Raw genomic sequence first — 22,148 nt, forward strand, 5'->3', positions numbered from 1 at the left:
CAACTCCCTCCTCCAAGCTCTTCAGCATATGCTTAGCTGTCACTCACGGCCGCCTGTCACATTCTCCTCACGCTCAATGTGTCCGTGTTTGTGTGCATAAGAAATGCGATGTTTGAAGAGTAGAAAGTATTCTTGGAGTCAATCATCCCACGGTCAAGAGTGACAGTCGATGGCCCCCGCTGGAGGAATTTAGTTTCACAGTACCTGAAAGGGTTTTGTCTCAGCAGCCCTCGCCGTGTAGGTCTAAGAATGGAATCCTGCAGCGGCTCAGCTCCTGTCATGAGGTGCTGCGACTGATCAAATTATATACTGACTTTTAGCAGAGCTCGGCAGTTGGACTGTCGAGTAAAAATAAAACAAGTTGGAGTTGACATTCGGAAAGACGGCCTCATACTGTTTCAACCTGTCTGCCATTAGTGCATCATTTGTTCTCCTTTTGATCAAATAGGTCATTTGCGGTGAGGATTAGACAAAGATTATACTTAGCAATCATTGTTCCGAAGCAGAGCGGCCCGCTCCAACTTCATCATCCACTCTTCTTGTAAAAAGATACCCTACACTTTTCTGCACCATTGGCAAGCATGATTGACCACAATTAGGCCAATTACAGACAATTTTAATGACTGAGACAAATTGATGACAGGGTTTATGGGAGCAGCTGTCCTCATTTTCACCGTAATACACTCATCAGCATGGACATCACTGAATGAACCGGAGAGGCAGTTGGAAAGGTGGGGGAAGTTGCAGAGTGGAATGTACCGTACGTGTGTGGAAGCATAGGCGAGTGCTGGAGTACTTTTTTCTGTGAATGCAAGTGTCAGGGTGTGTGCGTGTGTGCGTGTGTGTTTGTGTGTGTGTGTGTGTGTGTGTGTGTGTGTGTTCGGTGTTGAGTCACGTCCAGGGCTGATCTGTAGTCGCCGCTGCGCCAGAGCTGCAGGTGTCCCTGTGCCCCGTCGATTGCGAGCCGCCTCTTTTTCCCAGGAAAATGCTTTCAACCGGAGTTGGGTTACCGCAAAGCAGCACAGACATCTGAGAGATGCCAGGAATGTCCCTCACCATCAAAGGGGCAGCATTTGGCCATTTTTATATCTGCAATTAAAAAGGGAACAATAAGAGGGAAGAGAGGGAGTGAGTGTGAGGATAGACTGAGGAGAGAGTGAAAGAGGGTTGGAATAGAGGGAAGTGGAGAAGGAATGTCAGCACCTGCTACGGCTGCATGCGCTGCCAAAGAAAAAATAGCCACAAAAAGAATGATGAAGTATGATTCTCCCCCTCCCCCTGTATTATTTTTAATAAACCCTTTAATAAAAGGGAATGGCCCCTCTTGACCTATACTTTGCATCTGGTTGTAATTGTTGGGGGAAGCACCTTGCCAAGTTCAGAGAAAGAGAAGGGACCACAGACCTGTGAAGGTAAACGTGTCTCCTGTACAAGATCTTTCTCTGTGGCTCCTGTAGCTTGAAAAAAGCCACAATGCTACAATCATTCACTTTGTTAAAAAAAAAATCATAACTGTGGCAGAACTAGTTGTGTTCAAGCACAACCTGATCCGTTTAGCCTCTTTTTAGCTCGTTTTGGTTTTCAGGCCAAAACTTGGTTCACTCTTACCATTCTCATCAGTGTCTTTTTACAGCAGACAGCTGTTAAAAGCTCAAACAAATCCACTGTATGCTACCTGTCATACACCAAACAGTGGACAGACAAAGTTAGCGACCGACTGGTGAACTAAGTGGAGCGTTTAGCAATGACTCCTTACCACCACGTAATGCAATGTTCAAGACGTTGTGGTCATTTCACTTATTTCTGTGAGATCAGGCTATATTTTCCCCAGGAGTTGATAGAGACCGAAATAGAGCTAATAGGAGTGAATATTGGACATACATTCATTTGGTGGACACAAACATGACTCCAAATAAATGATAGTGCTAGCTGTGAGCTATATCAACTTAAAAGGTGAAAACATGTCAGTGCTGCTTGTTGCCGCTGCCCCAAGTGGCCAAAATAATTGGTTATTGCAGGTTTGAGCTTCATCCTTTCCCTTAGAGCTATAGTGCGTAGTTTCTGTCGCCCCCATGAGGAATTCTAAGTAATGACAACAAAACTGTCAGCGCGTCCACATGATACAAGCCTTCCGTGATCACGCACTGCAGTTGCTAGTAGCCAAGGAGGACACAGAGGATTAAAAAAACATGATGGACTCTTCAGAAGAGGTAATTATCTTCAGAGTTTCTGCGCGGGAAAGTCACCGGACGACACAATCTTCTGAACATAGCCATGCTGAGAAATACAGAGAGACTGTGTGTGGAGCTGATTTGGCAATGGCTTGAATATAACGGACGTTCATTAATATCAAAAAGTTACGCACTAAAGCTTTAACAGAGGAAACAAGGCCAACTCGCACATTAGTGTGCCTACAACTCTGTTATTGCTCATTCCTCGAAAGGTCAACAATGATCATCGTAAAGAAGATGACCCAAGTTGTTCTCAGTTGGAATTAAGGAAACCATCATATGTTATTATTTGCTTTAATCTTTCAGTTTGTGAAATGTAAACTGTACTTTTTTTTTAACAAAATAGAACAGAGCTTTTACAAAATGTTCTCTTGGATTTCCCCCAATCACTCACTTAATGGAGATTGAAATTTTGATCCATGAAATAAATTGTTCATGGTTGGCAGTGGACAAGTGGTGCAACTCAGTTGATCCTTTGAGTTGGGTGTGACTGTGTTTGGCAAAGCTAAACGAGTCACTTAACGTTTTTTTTTTTTTTTCATACTCTATGTCTAATTCCTTTGCATGCTCTTTCTGACGCACCCTCCCACTTTGGCTTCCCCTCTCTCTCTGTGACTTGGGGAGCTTTCAGTCGGTACATTGCGTGCGACAGTGGTGCTACAGGCTGTAAAGGCACAGTCCAGGAGCAATAACATAGCTGGTGCAATGTAGAGGTGTGTATCTGTGTTTTTAAATCTGTCAGTCTATATACATATGTGTGCTTAAAAGACATAACCATCTGGTAAATGCCACTATAGATCCAGCAGCTTCACCCATGACACAGACTTCCATTGCCAGCTCCAACAGGCAGCTGTGTTCTGGCGCCCCATAAACAGAATTCCTGCCTGGTTTTACAGTTCTTTCCTTTTCCTTGTTCCCTTTAACGAAATGTGGATTAAGAGTTGTGCCTTGTAGGGTTTGAGCTGGAAAGCATCCCGAGACATCAAGTGATTTGATCAGTGCTACTATTCAAATATAAGAGATTAACAGCAAAATTGTTCCAGTCACCTGTTAAAGGACAATTCCGGCGCAAAACGAACCTAGGTGTTAATAACAGATGTGTACCCACTCGATCGCTCTCTGGGACATGTTTTCATGCTAATCAAATGTGTTTGTAGTGTGAAACAAGCTAGCGCGGACCGCTGATTAGCTTACGACGCTAGTATTCGGGGCACAGGGAAAGTAAAAACAAATTGCTATTTATACTACTAAAAAGGCTCAAAATATCACTAAACTTCAACGGTAGCATAATGAGGGTCCCTAAATGTTAACCGAAGCATTGAGAACTTTGTAAGTGTACAGACAGTTTATTGAACGAAGAGCTGCAGGAGCTCTGTGAAAGGGCTACGAGAGAGAGAGAGCTACCGGTAGTCAATGCCGCAACACAGCCTCGTACTTCGGGAAACTGGTGGTGTACCTGCGGACATTGTGAAGCTATGGCCACCGAACAGGAGTGTCTGTGTTGCACGGAGTGGGACCTGTTGCGTTGCGACACCCAAGAGACGCAGTGTTTTGTACAGTCTGAAGATTTCCCCTCTCTGATAAACAGGGCTGTACTTGAAACTTTTTTCCATGTCCCGAAAATAAATTGGAGATGGCGACCCAGACCGGATGGACAGTTATCCACTGAGTAAGTACACTAGACAAGTTATGTTTTACATCGGTGCAATTATTTCAGACACATTGAGCAAATTGCTTTTGATTTTAGTTTGCATCGCCAGCTGTAAGTTATGACTGGTTTTCAAGACGGCGGCCGAATGTAAACATGAACGTGAGTGTCTTTATAATCTATCTTTTCAATAAACTGTCTGTACACTTACAAAGTTCTCAATACTTCGGTTAACATTTAGGGACCCTCATTATGCATGCTACTGTTGAAGTTTGGTGATATTTTGAGCCTTTTTAGTGGTACAAAATAGCGATTTGTTTTTACTTTCCCTGTGCCGCGAATACTAGCGCTGTAAGAGAGAACGATCGAGTGGGTACACATCTGTTATTAACCCCTAGGTTCATTTTGCGCCGGAATTGTCCTTTAAATCCAGGTGGTTAGTGAGCTTCACAATCCAAAAGAGAGAAGACGTATTCCAGCTGTGGGCATGCTGCTTGTGAAAACATCCATATCGTGAGAGCAGGTGGTACGCCAACCTCTCCGTTTACACTGACTGAACCACCATCTTTAAATACTGCCGTTTTTTTACATAGAAATGAGTCCACATGACCTGAATGTCCCTTAACAATCAATCTGGTGAACATGGAGTTCTGGGGAAAAAACATTGATTGGCTGGTGCCCTGCTGTGATGCTACAGAGGTGGCTTTTTATTGGAGGGTTTTCGGGGGGGCGGTGGGGGCAGGAAGTCCCTTCGGACGCTATAAAGCTTGCTCATATAAAGGGGTAATCCCCAGATAATTACAGGTGGGGTGCTCTATACAGACTCAGACTGCCACTTTCCAAGGTTAACCCCCCCCAACCAAACTCCCGTGCCTCAAACCATGGATGATAAAAGACTAATAGGCTGAGGCTAACGCACGTTATTGCCAGCAGTTTATTTCCTTACTATGATGGTAGAAACTGAGCCTTAGCAGGTGTTTTCGCCAACTGTTTCTGATTAGACATAATCTTAACAAAGTGCAGATAAAGCACTAGCATCAGGACAGGCAAATGTACATAGGAGAAAACTCCACTTTTGGGGTTATAAAAAGGCTTCAGAGTATTGGACATCAACTTTATACTTGTGGTTTGACCCAAAGGCTGTAGATACAGTTTCCACAGCCAGTGGTTTAACCTCTTCCACTAATGGTAGCGTTTCTCCTGCATTCTCTCATACCAGACATGCTGACATGGTCACGGCTAGAGTTACAAACCATCCTGCATAAAACAACACAGTGGGCCAATAATTAAAGGAAAAAACCTGACGTTACTTAATAAATTAATACAGAATGTGGTTTATTTTGCCAAGTTGATAAAAATGAGAAAAAGCCCAGTTTACTTATTGACTTGAGTTTCCTCAGCAGATCACGAGAGAAAAGAATAAATAAATGAGTAAAAGAGAGATGAAAAACAGACAGGCTCTCCTGCACATACGTGTGTGTGTGTGTGTATATATATATATATATGTATGTGTATGTGTGTGTGTGTGTGTGTGTGTGTGTGTGTGTGTCTTAAGGGTCTGTGTTTTAAGTGTGCCTCCAGCGGTAGTTGCATTTAAGATTTAGACAAAACCATTGAGAAAAAGAGCAAATAAAATGCTCTCTACCAAAGATTGCACTATATCCTCTGTAAAGCTATTTCAGTGTTACTGTTTCTACATTTACTAAGTGAGAATCTCTGATTGGTTAGTCAGTTAAAGGCAAATAGCCTTTCCTCCTGCTTTTATTCAATTTTACTTGATAAGAATCGTTCCCAGAGATTACTTGTTTGTCAAACAATATGGCCACTACTGTTCTGTTTTTTTTCCTAGAATTTTTCTGTTGATGACATTTTACTTTTTGTAGGTGCATGGCACTTTTTAGGACAAGCTGCTTACTGACTTCTTCTGTTTTTTTTTATTTATTGAAAAAGCTCCGTTGCGTCTTCCAAATGTATAGAACACATAACATCCTGGGAAAGACCTGCATTGGTTTCAGCTTTCTTTAGTTGGCCATACCCTGTACCAAAGTTGTGCTACACTGGCAGTACTAAGTGACCAAAATGATATTGTTATTGTAGTTTTTTTGATTTTAACTTTAAATGATCCCAACTGGACCTTGTACTCAAGTGTTATATATTTAAAAGATATAACAGTTAACTCTTACTGTCGTCTTGGCTTCTCTCTGAACGTTGATTTACAGACAACAGCAATGTGGGCGTAGGTCTGTGACCATTCCTCAAAAATACCACTGCTCTAGTGTACACTAACACAGAATACTAGACAAATATGTGGCTTTACTGCTCCCCTAAGTATGCAAACGATGCTAGATACAGTACAACATTTCACATAACAGTTGCTGTACCAGGTGGGATGTCATACTGTGTTATCTGACAACACCTGATAAAATTTACATATTTCCAAGCAGATTTGACTCATAATCTGATAAAAAGTCTTTCACATGTACCTTTTGGCAAATTCATATGGAAACCATGGATGATGGGTGTAAACAGAGTGCACAATAACTGCTGCAATGCAACCTTTTAAAAAAAATGATATTCAGTAAGCAGCATGTTCCATATGCAAAACAAATTGGGGATAGGAGGGGGGTCATTTGTGGGAGAACGATATTCCCTAAAAACACTGGAGGCCAAGTGAAATTGAGCCTAATTCCCTGGAATGCCGCTTCCGTCTGGACATGTCGATAAAAATAAAGCTTATTGTGATAGTGGGGGTTCAGCCCCCAGGTAGAGTAATGAAAAGAAAACTGGCAGAGCTCCCAATGGGAAAAGCTCACCTTCCACCCTGCTGGCCATAAGCTCCATTCATATGGATGCATACCTACAGGAGGGGAGTGTGTGTTTCTACGTGCGTATGTTTGTATGCACGTTTATGTGAGCATAGGTTGTTCAGAATGTTAAGCTGCACACAAACATGTACTTATCCAGTGTCGGTGGAAGGAAAAGCTATAAAGGGAAAGTGAATGAGGGGTTTGGAACCACAACAGATATTTAAGTGACTGTGCAGGTGTGTGTGGCGGTGAAAGGTGACAGGGGCTGAATCACAGATAAGAAATTCTGAAATGAATGTACACCGGGAACTGAGTAATCAGTAACAACACACGACAATCAAGAACTAGAGAAGGCAAGACGTTGAGTATGCATGACCAGGTGATAAGTTAGCTGTGTAAGTTTGGGATGTGTAACAGCCACAAAGCAAGACAGGCAGACCGCAGCACAGGTCGCTACGCCTGGAGGCTTTACGAGTTGGCTCAGGTGTGCCTCTCTGAAGGGCCTTTACAAGCCTGAGGATGCATTTAATGAGACTGGCTGGGTCGGACATATGCACACTTTTGCATATGCAGACATAGACCCATAACCCATAGAAAAAACAATTCTATTTTCTATTAGATATTTAAGTCACGACTAATCACAAAATTCAGTGATTAGTCACATTCATCATAGCCACATATTTCCTCACAGGCTGAATGAGTTTTGTGCTAAGCTAAGCAGCTTATATATAAAAGCATACAGACATGAGTGTGGTAATGATCTTCTCATCTAACTCTAGCCAAGAAAGCCTGTGTATTTCCCAACTTTTCAAAACTATTCCACTAAAGTATATTTTTATTAATTGCGTGTAAAGCTCCAAATGGCAGGGTTACAGGGTAAAGTGGTTAACGACGTAACTGAGCAGGATTGACGTAAGTAACAACATGCATTAACCGGTTAAAGCTGAAATACTTCACTTTTAGCACATTGTGGTGCTCACTAAAACAAACTGTAGGAAATATGCCAGTGTTGCAGGAAACCTGCTGTTAATCTGATTCAGGCATTGCAAAACATGGAAAATATGCAAGATAACTCTATTACAACTGGGCTCATGCTGTTTATTTCCATATGTATGAAAATACACACTATTGTAACTAAAAGAAAATATGGCACTTCATTGTCATTGTCATTGTCAAGTCTGACACCTCAATACTTAGGCCTAAATCTAGGTGAGCGAGGGAGCACTACGTATATAAAAGACGAGTGTAGTTATGATTCAGACAAATTCATCAACATCATAATAGAAAAAAAATGTTAAAAGGGGTTCAAATCGCTATCATAACAAAATGGAATTACAGAGTTTACTTTTCAACATGAGCAGTGTTTCCACAACAAGTCTCTTCTATTTCACCTGGATGAGATCCATCCCTGATGCTTTTAGTTTAGGCAAATTATGAATGCTGTGTAGAGCTTTGTTTGTTAAACGGATCCAACATTCACTCACTGCTTAATTGAATGAACTTTGGTTTACAGGTTGTTTTTACAAGTTTTTACATTGGGAATATAGTTGCAGTGAACTCCTTTGGTTTGTGTCTTTTAGTTTGTGTGTGTGTATTGTAGATGTTCACATTTCTAAACATTTTAAGGACTTCTCGGGCATAAAAATATATTGCAGCGTTTGTACAATTTGTTCCAAAAAAACATAAAAAATACATTAAATGGTATGGCCGGGTTGGCTCAGTGGGTAGAGCAGGCACACATATACTGAGAGGTTCATACCTCAACGCAGAGGTCCAGGGTTTTAATCTGACCTGTGATGATTTCCTGCATGCCTTCCCGCCCTCTCTCCCCTTTCTCACCTAGCTGTCCTATCAAATATAGGCGGAAAAGCCCAAAAAATAAAAAATAAAAATAAAAAAAAATACATTAAATGATTTAAAATTTTAAGTTTTCTTAGAAATAATACTGACACGTAGGAGGTTGATGCGATCCAAACTGTGGTAAGCCCAGTGCATCAGGATTCAGTGCATCCTGGCTGATGGGTTGGCTGACTCTCTGTATGCTGCCTGGACTGCAGCAGCAGCTGTGCTCTCTTCACCTTCAACGTCATCTAACATTATGCTAACATTGCCACAAGTGGCTGATGCTAAGCAGACAGACAGGCCAAGGGTGCATAGGAATGCAGGCTTTCTCTGTGTTTGTACTGCTGCAGCTGGGCTTGGCCACAGGTATGAGGTTGTGAGGTGGAACACTCAGAGTGGGCGGAGGTCCATACCATCTGCAGCACCGACTGCGCGCTCTACCGTGGGAGAATGGCTGAAGGATAGACGCAGCGGCTAGCACGGTGGTAAAAGATGTCAAGACAAATAGACAGAAGGAGAGAGTGAGGGGAATCCTTGTGCTGCACCAAGGCTGAAGGGATGGAGGCGGGAAGGCAGCTGTTAGGGATGTAGGCTAGCTTTAAGGGTTTACAGACAACATCAGTGACTGACTTTTTGTGTTGACAGTAACACTAAAACATTTGCACGTCATTTGCACAAGTACTGACTGGGTCAAATTTACAAATGTATAATCTAATTGTAAGGTGATGAAGTTGGGAAATGTACCTCTTGAATCAAACATGCAATAAATAGAGTCTTTTGGCCACTGGAGGCAGCAGAAACAAAGTGTGAACACAACATTGCCATATCATCACCTTCTAAATTAATATGCTGAACTTGTTGGCAACTAGACGACACTCTCTCTGTAGTAACTGTGTTTTTGATTGCCTCCCTGACAGGGAACTTGACAGACCTCAATGGAAAAAGTCATTAACATGAAGCACTGAAATGTCTGGTGAATGGAATGTTTATGGTCACAATTTTTTTTTTAATTCAAGGTTTTAAATTACATTTTGTTTTGCCAACATAAATAAATTACATGGACATTTAAGTAATTAAACTACAAGTGATTTAATTAAGTAATTCAACTACACATACTTCTACATGTGAGTCCTGTTTGCTTGACCCATTCATCCATCCCCACCTCCACCACACAACATTATCATTTATTTGGAGTTGTGTGTCTCACCACCTGATAAATTTAAATCCACTATTCACTCTTTTTTACGCTCTGTTTTGGTCTCTACCAACTCCTGAAGGAAATATCTGGCTCCTTAGCAGCTAAATGCTCCACCATGTTCACCAGCTCGTCGCTAACTGTGTCTGTCTGCTGTTTGGTGCTGAGCCAACAAGTTCTCCAAACCATACGATACAGATTGTTTATTCCTGTCCTCTAATACAACCCATAGGAGCGTTTCATTAATTAGCGGGGGCAGGAAATATGACACACAGGACCCATCCGTCACCCCAACCTACCTCCTTACGTCGAATTTGACTGTCACCTTATAAGCTTTGCTCCCATCCTAATTACTACGGCCCTCTAGAGGGCGCCGGCACTAAAAACGTACATCCTAATTGCTGCTTGAACAAACAACTTATGGTAGCGTTTTTCAATGGAGGACAGTTAGTGTACAGTGGGTTTTTAGCGCTTTTCACTGTTTTACCAAGGCCACATGCTTCTGTGAAGGATAAAAGCTTGGCTGACTTTAACAACAATAGCCTGCATATCACTTTCTTAAAACCCTTATTCATTTTGATAAATTCTTCACAGTCTAGCCACCGTCCTTCTCGAAAAGAGCTCACCTCTCAGGTATAAAAGCGAGCGCTCCACACACGTGTAACTTTCCACGTGTTCTAACTTTTTTTTTGGGGGGGGGAGGTGTGTATATGCGGTGGGGGTATCCACATGGCCTCTTAATTAAAACCAGATGGTGGCAGTTAAAAAAAAATGAAAGGATGCATGTATTACACTGAGAAATATAAAGATAGTCACCTGGATAATGGCATGTGATTATACAGCTCATCTTTTGTTTTTTGGGGAATCACAAGTGTGCACCAATAAAAGACATGAAGAAGTCATAACAAAGTTTAACATTAAAGCAGGGACTACTTGAGTGGTCCATTCTTTTGGGGTGCTCATTAATTATGCTAACAGAAGTTAAGTCATAATAATTCATGCCATTAAAAGGGAATTCAGAGGGAATTTATTCTCAGTATTGAACTATTTTACACCCTGAAATATATTTTTCCTTAAACATTGAGATTGTGAAATTCTCAAACACATTTTCACCTTCTCTAAACCTACTAAACTCTTGTTTTGGCTAAACCTCACAGCAAAACAAACATGCCTGTCAGAGAGAATTTTTTTCAGATGACAGATGTCACAAATCGGCTTTGAATTACCTACCCACAAATAACTATTCAGGTCCATATATTTCTAAGGTAAAACGCTAATGGCTACAAGTCAACATTAATTCACTCCAAAGCGCTTGAGTCGATCAAACTCCACAGTAGGCCGGGCTAACCACCGCTGAAAAGTCATAACCACAGTGGTTATTGTAGGGCTGGTGTTAGCCATGTTGTAGCTCAACACCTTCTAATGGCTGTCAGCCTATTGCAGCTCACTTTAGATGTGTAATGCGATACCCCTGTTCACACCACAAACCAACAGGTCTTCGGGGACTTTTCAAAAGGTGACTTGTAATTGACTCCCACTGAATGTCGCCCTTAACTGACTGACTGAGTAGGTCGATTTGTTGAAAGATAAATAAGGAATGAAGAGGAGTTCTGGTTAGAGAGTAGAACAGGCGAGAGCTGCTGAGACCTATGGCGTTTCTTGCATGAAACAAACAGATTTTGTATTATGAAACCAAGTTTGGCTTGTGCCGTCTGCACTTAATTCTATTATAATTACAAGTTTGGCAATTTGTAAAGGTCAAGTATGGTGTTTTTTGACAAGGAAGACAAACAAAATATTTCTTCTTTCGTTTTCTTCATTTCAATTCTCACTCATTTTTAATCCTAGTTTTTATTTTTGCAATCAGGCGGCTTCAGGAGTCTTCTGCATTCCAGTGAGCTTACAAAGCCCTCTCACCTGGTTGTTATTATGCATGCTTTTTGTGTGGTATGGCTGCCCCACTCCCTTTCCCCCAATAACCCTCTCCTCACCTCAGCCTTGAAATAATAATCATAACTTTGTCATGGCACCCTGGCACACGTAGCCCCAACTGCCTCTGAACTTGGACCCCAAAGATAACGGTCATTTGTAGTTTTTTTTGTGTTGCAGCAGAGGGGATATAGCTGGATTCAGGAGTTAAGTGCTTCTTCATGATGCTGCGTTCAGGTCTGCTGTGTTTATGATTATGCGCAAAGCTGTTTCATCTCTCTGCAAAATGGCCTGCTTGTGTCAGTGGGCTATGTAAACACACAAGCCTTCATATATGAACAGCATTGTTGACTTTTCAAAGCATGAGGCATGAGAGAAAATATGAGTAGAACCTAAAGGTCACGTGAGAGCGCATGCTGGTTCAAGGAGAAAGGATTATTAAGCATTAAAAGAAGCATCTTCATTTTAAGACAAGAACTTGTAGAATACTGATGTCCTATTGCTTATAAGATGTCTCCTTTAGCAGACATAAAGCACGCCAAAGTCTGTTGAAATTCTGAAAAAAACCCAACATGTAGCACATCTGGCTCTGTCACAATCACTTCGATGGAGCTTCCCCTGCCCCCCATTCTATCTCGGGTTTCTGGGATAGCTAGGACAGGTGCACATTCAGGTGGAGCACTACTCCAAGATCCTCTCTATTGCTCCTTACTGACAGTCCCATATCTCAGAATACCATTGCTCTTGTATTGTGTGATAAGGTTTGTACACCTGCATTACATCTGTTTACATCTTTGCTGGTCCTTTGGCCAGTTACTTCAAAGCAAACATCCCATCTTTATGTCACTTATAAGTTGTTTTAGTGAGGCCGACTGTTGTAGGTTTCACATTCCAAGCTGAACTTCATCAAGACAAATTCATTAGCAGTGCCAAAATGATCCAAATATGACTTTACACAGTGGAAACCATGAGGTAAACATAACCATTAACCATATTTAGTGTGATTTTAACAAGTTCATAGAACATTATGATGGGAACAATTTGTGTAATGCGATGCAGTCAGGCTTCCCGGATGCAAGGCTACTGTATTAAAAATAGGAAAAGTTTTAGGTTTGGTTATTCAGCCAGTGGTTATGAGTTTCTGGCCTATTGCGCTGGTACGGATTGTTTTTCCAGTCGCTGTTTGCACAATGAGGTACCTTTTCTTCTCCTGCAACGAGTGCTCAAAAGTAATGATTTACCAACATGCCGCGCCACTCCAAAGCTCGTCAACATTCTGCCAAGCATGACTCTTTCATTATGCCTGTCAGGACGAAAAGGAAACGGGAATGGATGATGCCAGGATGGTTCTCGCCTGTGTCTGGATACCCGTCTAGCATGTCTTGTGTATTTTTTTGAGCGCCTGGCGGTCTTAGTCGGCGTTGGTAATGCTGGCCTGAGGTTAGGGTGCCAAAGTAAATTGTGACGGCTTTCTTATTTTGTGGCCTAGCTCTACTACATGCAGCCACTACTTGTGTTGCCGTGGCCATAGCTTGGCTTCAGCCATTACGCTCAAGAAACAGGAGTAGAGGACAGGAAGTGTGGTTTCCTCTGGTTTTACAGCACCATGTCAAGGCTTGGGTTCTGCACAGCCCAGCTAGTCACTGAACTGTGACACACACTTATAGGAATTTGCTTTTATTAAAAATGACTGATTGCAGCCTCAATCACTCATTGTATGTGCATTTTGGTTGTTATTACTGTGTAGCCATGTCTCTGTATGCCTTTTTTTGCAGTCCAGAACCCTCCATACAGTTTAAGAGTTTTTTGGCATCCATGCTTTTACTAGAATCTGAATACACACACTATTACATAAATGAAGCCTCTATGCCATGAAAACCAGATCTAGTCCTTAGCCCTACCATCACGCTAGCGAGGTGTTTTATAGGCTCGCGGGCGTGGCTGCCGAGTGGCATCTGTCATCAGAGCGTGCCCTCGCTCTACGCCAAGGTGAGTTTATTTGGTTTGATACCTGGTGTACTGCCCATATTTTCACAGGTGCCTATGTTGTTGAACCAAGAGCCTGATTCCTGCTTTCCCTGGCAGACACAAGGCCCTGGTTGTCCAGAACTTCCTCTAGTGGACGGGAGGGAGGAAGGGTGCCCCTCTGCTCCCTTAGGAAGCATTCCCCTACAAAATGTCCTCTCTCAAAATCCCACCACCCTATCTCCCTTAAAAAGTAACGACCGTTTTTTTCAACCTTGACCCTATTTTCCTAGGTTTTTGTGTCTAAGTGACCGATGGGAACAACAATCTTTGACATTGGTCCAGTATCAAGCAAGATCGCTGCAGTCGGCAGTGGCGAAACAAGCTACAATGTAAGTTAATAGGGCAATTGTCCAGCTTGTATTTACCTTCACAAAAGTGCTCGTTTTGCCACTGACCGGCTCAGATTAATATTGTGTAAGTTTCTGACAATATTATGGAAAGGATCCCTTCAGAGATAGACCTTTAAAACATCTTTGAGACCTTTCTGTTTAATCAGAAACAGCTCTGAAGAAGTCGCTAGCGCAAACCCACCAGACTCCTTTAAAAAAAGCAATACTTTTAGCGTGTATAGAGCCAACATATTTTCACATGTAAATCATGTTTATTTCAACCAAAACTAGAGTTGTGATGGTTGGAAAAGTGGAAAGACGACCCAAAACGGCTTTTCATAGTTTTATTTTGTTTCTGTCGACTTTAAATGAAGTGTATTTTACGATGTTAAAATGACTGTTTATTTACATGAAGTCTGGTGGGTTTAGCGAATGCAATTTCACGGATATTTTTATATTTAAAAAAAGGATCTTGCTCTTTAACAGAAAGGTTGACCTCCTTAGAAATCTTTTCCATAATGTTGTCAGACACTTAGAATATTAATCTGAGCCTGTCAGTGGCAAAACGAGCACTTTTGTCAAGGTAAATACAAGCTGGACAATTGCCCTATTAACTTACATTGTAGCTTGTTTCGCCGCTGCCGACTGCAGCGATCTCGCTTAATACCTGACCAATTTCAAAGATTGTTGATCCCATCAGTCACTTAGACACAAAAACATAGGAAAATAGGGATGAAAAAAAACAGTAGTTATCCTTTAATAGATCATTTGGGGTTGAGTTAATGTATCTCTAAATGAACATTAACCAATTAATTATTTGGGATGGATCGATACCACTTCTGTGTTACTGCTCTGGAGTCACAGTGCACTCATTTTGTCAAATACAGCAGCCCAGTTTGACATTGGTTTTTAATAGTTACCAAGTCTGTGTAAGTAAATGTAAAGAATTTATTGGGCAAGTGATTGATTGAATGTCAAGACTGTCAAAAAGCAATAGACAAAGCACCATGGATCAAGTCCTTTCCTCTCTGACTATTTTTAAAACTACATTAACATGTTTAAGTGCAAATATCCATGGCCGATTTAGACACGGTGGAGGAATAATGGTCCAGGAGCTGTCATTAGGGTACAGAGTCCTCCTGGCACAACCACATCCTGGTGAGCAGCTGAGAGTCAAGTCACGCCACAGCTAGGCTAAGGCTTCGTAGGGGGGAGCCAAGAGCAGGTTGCTGCCTGTAGGGAGCTTGGCTGGCCCTTTTTATAACCCTGTGACTCTGGTGATAGTGAGGGAAAATCCATCACATGTCTGTTGATGTCGATCTGGGGTCAGATGTAGATATTTTCTTGCCTATGTAACATTGGGGGAGAAGATGCTGTCAAGGCATAGCTTAACTTAACTCTGGTAATAATTAACGCACCATAAAGTTTAGAATAAAGTGCTTGTCGGATCCTTGAACAGTGTCTGAAACCCCTTCCTACACTTTTCTGATGCGCCATCATCAGGTTAATACATTGTTTTGGTTTGTGACCAAATACTTGCAAAACTAGTGACATTCCCATCAGCCTCAGCTGTTCTTTGTGACTAATAGCAAATGTTAGCATGCTAACACCCCAAATTCAGATAGTGAACATGGTAAACATCAGCATGTTAGCATTGTCATTGAGAGCATGTTAGCATGTTGACGTTAGCATTAAGCTCAAAGCACTGCTGTGCTACAGTACAGCCTCACAGCTGCTAGCATGGCTGTAGACTCCAGACTACTTCTGTCACTTTATGTGTAAAACCAAGCGCAACAGTTACTGTCGACAAGTGGGTGCCGTAATCTCCATTTGTGTGGTTTCCCGCATTTCGCAACTTTCCATGGCAGCAAGTGTTCTGCCCTGCCTTTGTGGTCATTCAAAACATGAATAAACACCTCATCTTTTAGGCGGCAGGTCGCACAAAGTAGTTTGTCAAGTATACGCCGACCTTATGGAGTTGATGCTATGTGAAACCAAATAGAGGTGATGGAGAACAGTATATTGTATTTATTATTAGTTAGTTTAGTTTACAAGACATGACTGCTCCATGACAAAAAGATGTGCCCTGAGGCTCTTCTCAGCACCAGATCTCCACTTGTCTGAATGTCACAAACTTAAAGACCACAACTCCCACTGGCATGGAAAAGCCTCCAGGTCTTTTTTTGAGAAGTGGACACAGAGGAAAAGAAAAAGTCTCTGAATAGAAACTTCCAAACTCCCAAGGGGGGGGGGGGGGTTGTATACATTGAAGCTTGACAGCAAAAGTCCTGGTGGACTGTGGAGCTTGATGACATCTCAGTCTGGACTCATCACTGTCACAGTTATCTCTGAAGGGAAAGAGCCCTGTCTTTACAAAACCATCAAAACCACATAGATCACTTTTTACACATTTCATGAGCCGTTTCAACCGCTAATCATCTCGTCCCCATCCTGTCATGCGGTCTCTATTCTTCATGTCGTTCTCTAATCACTTTCCTTTCCTCTCTCAACCTTTTTTCAACCCTGCTTACCCTCTCTTTTTTTCAACCCTCCCCCTGCACTCTCTCTCTCTCTCTCTGTCCGTCTTCACAGATAAGTAGGCATCCCTCACCTTTCACATAACATCACATGGTAGCAATCAGAGTGGGCTTTGGCAGACAAATTAGGGCAGTTAATGTAGACCGGAGATCAGTGCAGAGGCGGGGAAGCTGGTGCTAAATGCCAACAGATGGGGCCTGAAGTGGATCGGCCCAGCCTAACATAGTACGATACAGTATAGCCTGGGGTGTAGAGCTGAAAGAGGCCCTGAGCCTAGAGGAAAGAGGGGCATTCTTACTAAATCTAGTCATTTTATTAGTGAGAAGTGGAAGACTCTGGAGCATGGGAAGATGTAGAGCTAATTTCAGTCCAAAGAAGACTTGTTTTTTGATTGGAAAACTATTGAACCTTTTTTTTTGAAAATGATTAAAGACATTTTAGCAACACTATTCCTTTCTGGCTCTACAGGACTCTGCAACAAAACTTGTTTCTCTCTGTCCATTTATAGAGAAACTGTGTATTCCAAAAAATGAGTCAGATTTATTTTAAACACAGCTTGCCCCCTAGTTCACCACGGAATTATGCATATTTAATCAAATGTTTGGCTGAGATGACCGACCGGGACTTAAAGCCAATTCAGCATGGATACTAGAGCTGCAAAGATTAATCGATTAGTTGTCACCTCTTAAATTAATCGCCAACTATTTTGATAATCGATTAGTCGGTTTGAGTAATTTTTTAAGACAAAAAGTAAAAATTCTTTGATTCCAGCTTCTTAAATGTGAATACTTTCTAGTTTCTTCTCTCTTCTGTGACAGTAAACTGAATATGTTTGAGTTGTGGACAAAACAAGACATTTGAGGACGTCATCTTGGGCTTTTTGGAAACACTGATCCACATTTTTCAGCATTTTCTGACATTTTATAGACCAAACAACTAATCGAATAATCAAGAAAATAATCAACAGATTAATTGACTATGAAAATATTCGTTAGTTGCAGCCCTAATGGATACTCCTCAAATGGCACATTTTCACCAGTCAGTCTGTCATCACTCAAAAATGAATGAATAATGCTCTCAGAAATCTATTAATTCAGAATACATTTCTCCTGTAAAATGTGGGACTCATCAAACGCTGCTCTATGTCATTAAAAGTGTTTGCGCTCACATTGAAGTGAACGTTTAATAATTACTCAGCCCTAAAGCCAGGATTGTAATTCTTGAAGCCAAGCTATTGAAATGTGCCGTAATAAGTGAGACGACCCACAAAGGGCTTATGCAAAATGTATCAGTGTAATTTCTATTTGTCCATCTGCACACAATCCGCTTTTTGTGATCACCTTAATACATGGAAACACACACACACACACACACACACACACACACACACACACACACACATCTTATGTTACAGGCTTTGAAGAGGCAGACTCATCCCTATTTTCAACAGTACCCAATCAAACACAAAGCTGAGGGGCGGATTAGGAGCAGGCTTGTGCTGCACAATGCTCCTATCAAGGACCACACTGGTTTTAAATTACCCCCTATTCCTAACTCATTTTCAATCACTCACTGGCCCAATAAAGTTTGTTTCTCCAATAAAAAAGACCAACAAAGGAACACTGAATCCCAGTTTTGTGCGACAGCAGTCCCCTACAATACTCGCCACTGTGCATTTGTGTCCGGAAACTTGTCCACGAGTATCATGGATGTGATTGGCCCATTTGTGGGCTAGAAAATTGAATAGGTTGGAAAGTGAGAAAAAGACATTTCCTTTTGGAGGAATGAAATGTGCTTTTTTATGTTTAAATGGGAAAATGGAAAGATAGAGAGATTGAAGGATGACAGATGTGCGAGCGGAGGTGTGGTCATTGTCACGCATGTTGTCAGTTCCAGAGGGAGTGGTGTCTCTTCAGTCGACAGCTGGTTTCACTCAGAGGAAAGACATGCAGCAGAGAAAGAGAGAGAGAAAGAGATCAGACCTTCACCACTGAATATTTATGATCTTGGTCCACACAGATTTCTCGCCACATTTTTTGTGGTTTTCAGTGGGGGTTAGTACTTGGTGACCCACACACACTCACAGACAAGCATACATGAGTGTTCACAGATACACTCAGATATTCACACATGCTTTTGCTGTCTCTTAGGGGAACGAGAAATAAAAAAAGGGGAAATAAGTCATACAGATCATTAGAATGGAAAGTCGTCAATGTGGTGAAAAGCAAAACATTAGGGAAAAGAGAAGATTTAGGAAACAGACCTACACACAGAGACCCCATGCTGGAAAATGCCGTTGTTGAGCTTTGAAGCACAGTGGTAATGAGGCTCCATTTAAAGCCAATGAAGCCGCTTTGGCAGCTTATGAAAGCACGATTGGTAAGCCCCCCTTCGTCTGCCGCTGGGTGGTGTGTGTTTGTGTGGATATGTGAGTGTCAGTAGGATAGGGAGGGGAAAGATTGGACAGTATTTGGCGGATCCACATTGGTCTTTTCCAGCGCTCTAAGCAGCAGCTTTATTCTCAGACCAGTCACTCTACAGAGCTCCAGTTTCCCCAAACACACTTAGGGTCCTATTTTAACAATCTAAGGCTACGTTCACACCACAAGTCTTAATGCTTAATTCGGATTTTTTTTTTGTTTGGCTGTTCACATTAACTTTTAAAATGTGGCCTATATCAGATTCCAGTGTGAACTGTTTGCGGTTTCGAACTGACCCACATGCGCAAAAGAACAATAACAATGACATCAGACGCAGCACCTTGTTTTACTAAAGTTAGGGAGGTTATGGAGGAAGTAAGCATTTTCACTTTTATTTCAAAATGTTTATGTAATGGCAGCCGTAACATTAATGAGCAGGTGCTGAGGAGGGGAAGAATGAAGAGAAAGAGAGCCAAATTGGCTATTTTGGCCTTTTGCGGGGTTATGGCTGCAAATTCACTACAGAGGTCTGTGTGGATCCATGCAGAGACAAAGCCAGGAGTGGTAGGACTGCGTTGTAATTTTACTGTCTGTGTCTAGGGCTAACTCCCGCCTAATTGTGACAAATGTCGATGTAGATTGACGTAAAAGTCGCATCAAATCCGCCTTGGTTGTTCACACTGCGACCGCATTGAAAAAAAAAATGTTATATTCCACATATGGAAGTGGTCTAAATCTGATTTGAAAAAATTTGATCTGGGCAAGATTTGAGTGTTCACACTACTACCTGGTCACTTGACCCCCAAAAAAATCTGATTTGGGCCTGCAGTCTAAACGTAGCCTAAGCGCACGGCGTGAAGCGCATGGTGCAGGTGCGTTTAGGGCGTTCCAATCAGAGTGTCATCTCCCATTCCCTTTAAAAGCCAGGCGCGTTTGTACCTTGGCACATTGCTATTATGATGGCGGATTTGCACCGTAATATTTTTATTTATAATCTTTTGCATGTTTGTGTGCTGCTGCGCTTCCCTGTGTGTGTGTAACAAGCATAGTGTGTGCGCGCTGTGCATAAGCCCAGGTGCATTTTACTAATTTGCTGTTAAAATAACAATGAAATGCTGCGTTATTGACTTTAGACCAGGTTTTTCTTGGTCAATGGCGCGATCATTTCCCGCTGCCTCAAGATAGCAATACGCCAAGAATTCACCTGAACACACCTCCCTGTAAGACCAGCACGCCCATGGGCGCAAAGATGGGCGCAGGTGCATTTGTTATTTAAGCGACGTGGGCGCTGGACGGGAAATTGACAACTGCGTCGGTCTTAAACTAGCAAAGACACTTGTGTGAGCTCCTCGGTGGGAGGGACTAAGACGCGAGGAAGGGAGGCAAGTGGAGGACTCAAGGAGGCAATTTAAGCAACATGAGCGGCAACGTCCCTCGGCCGTGGCTTGGTAGCGTTGCATTTCCCCCTTCTCATTTCCGGTTTCTCCTTATTCATAAACAACATGAAATAAAGGAGAGGGTTAACTTTTTCCTGCTACAGATTTCCCACCGTTGTCAGAAAGCACAGGGGAGACACTAATTGTTTCTCCCACTACTCCGAAGCTAATCACACACACGCACACACACACACACACACGCACACACACACACACACACACACAGGCCCTGCTGAGATCGACGCACACACCAACGCACAAGTACAAACTTCAGGCGACAAAAACGCTTTGCGCTGGCCGTTCCATTGATTTCCTACGGTGGCGTCCAACTATGCGCTACGCTACCCCTGGCGTCGCACACCGCTCGGATTTGCCGCTTTGCGCTGCGCTCAAAGTTCAAATTATTTCAACTTTGACCTAAACTGACCTTTCCGAAAGCACAACCAATGAGATAACAGCATGTCGTTACCTAGCAACGGGAAAGAGCTTCCTTGCCACCCTTGTTAAGGAAACCTGCTCTGCGCCCTACCTAGCTGTACGCAGAGAGCAAATCGTGCAGGACCATAAATCAAGCTCTAGGGGTGTCATAATGTCGATATTTATCAAAATGAGCTCTGATTTCGACTACTGAAATCAGAAGCAGGATCGGCGATTCCCCCAGTATTTATTTCTCTCTCCACTTGCGCACATCCGAAGAAAACAACAACAGACACAGCGTAGCTCACCAGATGGTAGCATGCAGCTTTAATAACGTTAGCTTACCGGTAGCCTGTAGCTTGACTATTCCAGTCACCATGGCCACTGTAGGGAGTTGGAGATGACGGAGAGAGAAATCCTTCTGCTTCCCTGAAGTCACCGGTGTGACAACATTTTGCCTTCCACGTGAGTGAGTTGTGTAAACACAAAACGAAGGTAAAGCACGTGGGCTCTGGCTCCGACAGGGCTCCATTGTGCCTTCACATTGTTGAACTAATGGTGCATTCAATTGTGCCAAAAAAAACTCTGAGAAACTCAAAATGTTGTTGCAAAGTACCTTTCTGCTATCTAGTGGCTCCTATTGTGGTATTGCTGGCCTGTTGAAAAAATAAGTTTAAATCGAAAATCCAATTGTGACACTTCTAGTAGTTATTTATAGTCTTATAAATCCTTAAGGTGGAAAAGGCCTGTTAACGGATGGAAACGTGGTCTACTGGCTTAAGAGACTTTATGGATGGAAAGATCAGCCCATGTTAAAAAGTTCACAAAAAGAAGGTCGCTATTTCAACAAAAAAATAATAATAATACTGGTAGCAGCCTGAATCATCACTCTCCTTGGAGTGTTCACATCCCCTCTCCATCCTACAGTCTGAAAGCTCAAGGGACAGGTCAAGCAGGCATTTTTAGCCTACTGTTATCTCTTGGTGTGAATTTGTACCAAGATAAGCCAGATGATGCAGAAGAGTACTGACAGAGGTTTTGTTAACACACACTGAGTGAGGGGGATGCTTTTGTAGGGATGGTGCCTTAAAGTGCATCATTTGCCACTTGACTTTGTCCAATCTCAGTCACAAGCAATAAGGGAGAAAGACAGAGAGACAAAGGGAGATAGAAAGACAAGCAAGCTGATGGGAGGCCAGAATATCCAGGGTGGATGTGCTTGATGCAGAGACGTCATGGTATGTGTGCATGCGTGCGTGTGTGTGTCCAGACAATCTCAGCAACCTCTATTCTCAAAGCCTTGATGGCCATGCCTGGGGAGAGTGATG

General features: G+C 42.3%; 1 long non-coding RNA gene across 1 annotated transcript; it reads right to left on the reverse strand.

Moving 5' to 3' along the window:
* Positions 1 to 599: 599 nt before the first annotated feature.
* LOC118494216 lies at positions 600 to 21,515 on the reverse strand. The gene is made up of 2 exons (XR_004896298.1): positions 21,166 to 21,515; positions 600 to 1,089 (listed from the first exon to the last, which is right to left on the reverse strand). It is a non-coding gene; the product is annotated as an uncharacterized LOC118494216 (long non-coding RNA).
* Positions 21,516 to 22,148: the final 633 nt, after the last annotated feature.

Source organism: Sander lucioperca, chromosome 22, assembly GCF_008315115.2.
Source record: "Sander lucioperca isolate FBNREF2018 chromosome 22, SLUC_FBN_1.2, whole genome shotgun sequence".
Taxonomy (NCBI): domain Eukaryota; kingdom Metazoa; phylum Chordata; class Actinopteri; order Perciformes; family Percidae; genus Sander; species Sander lucioperca.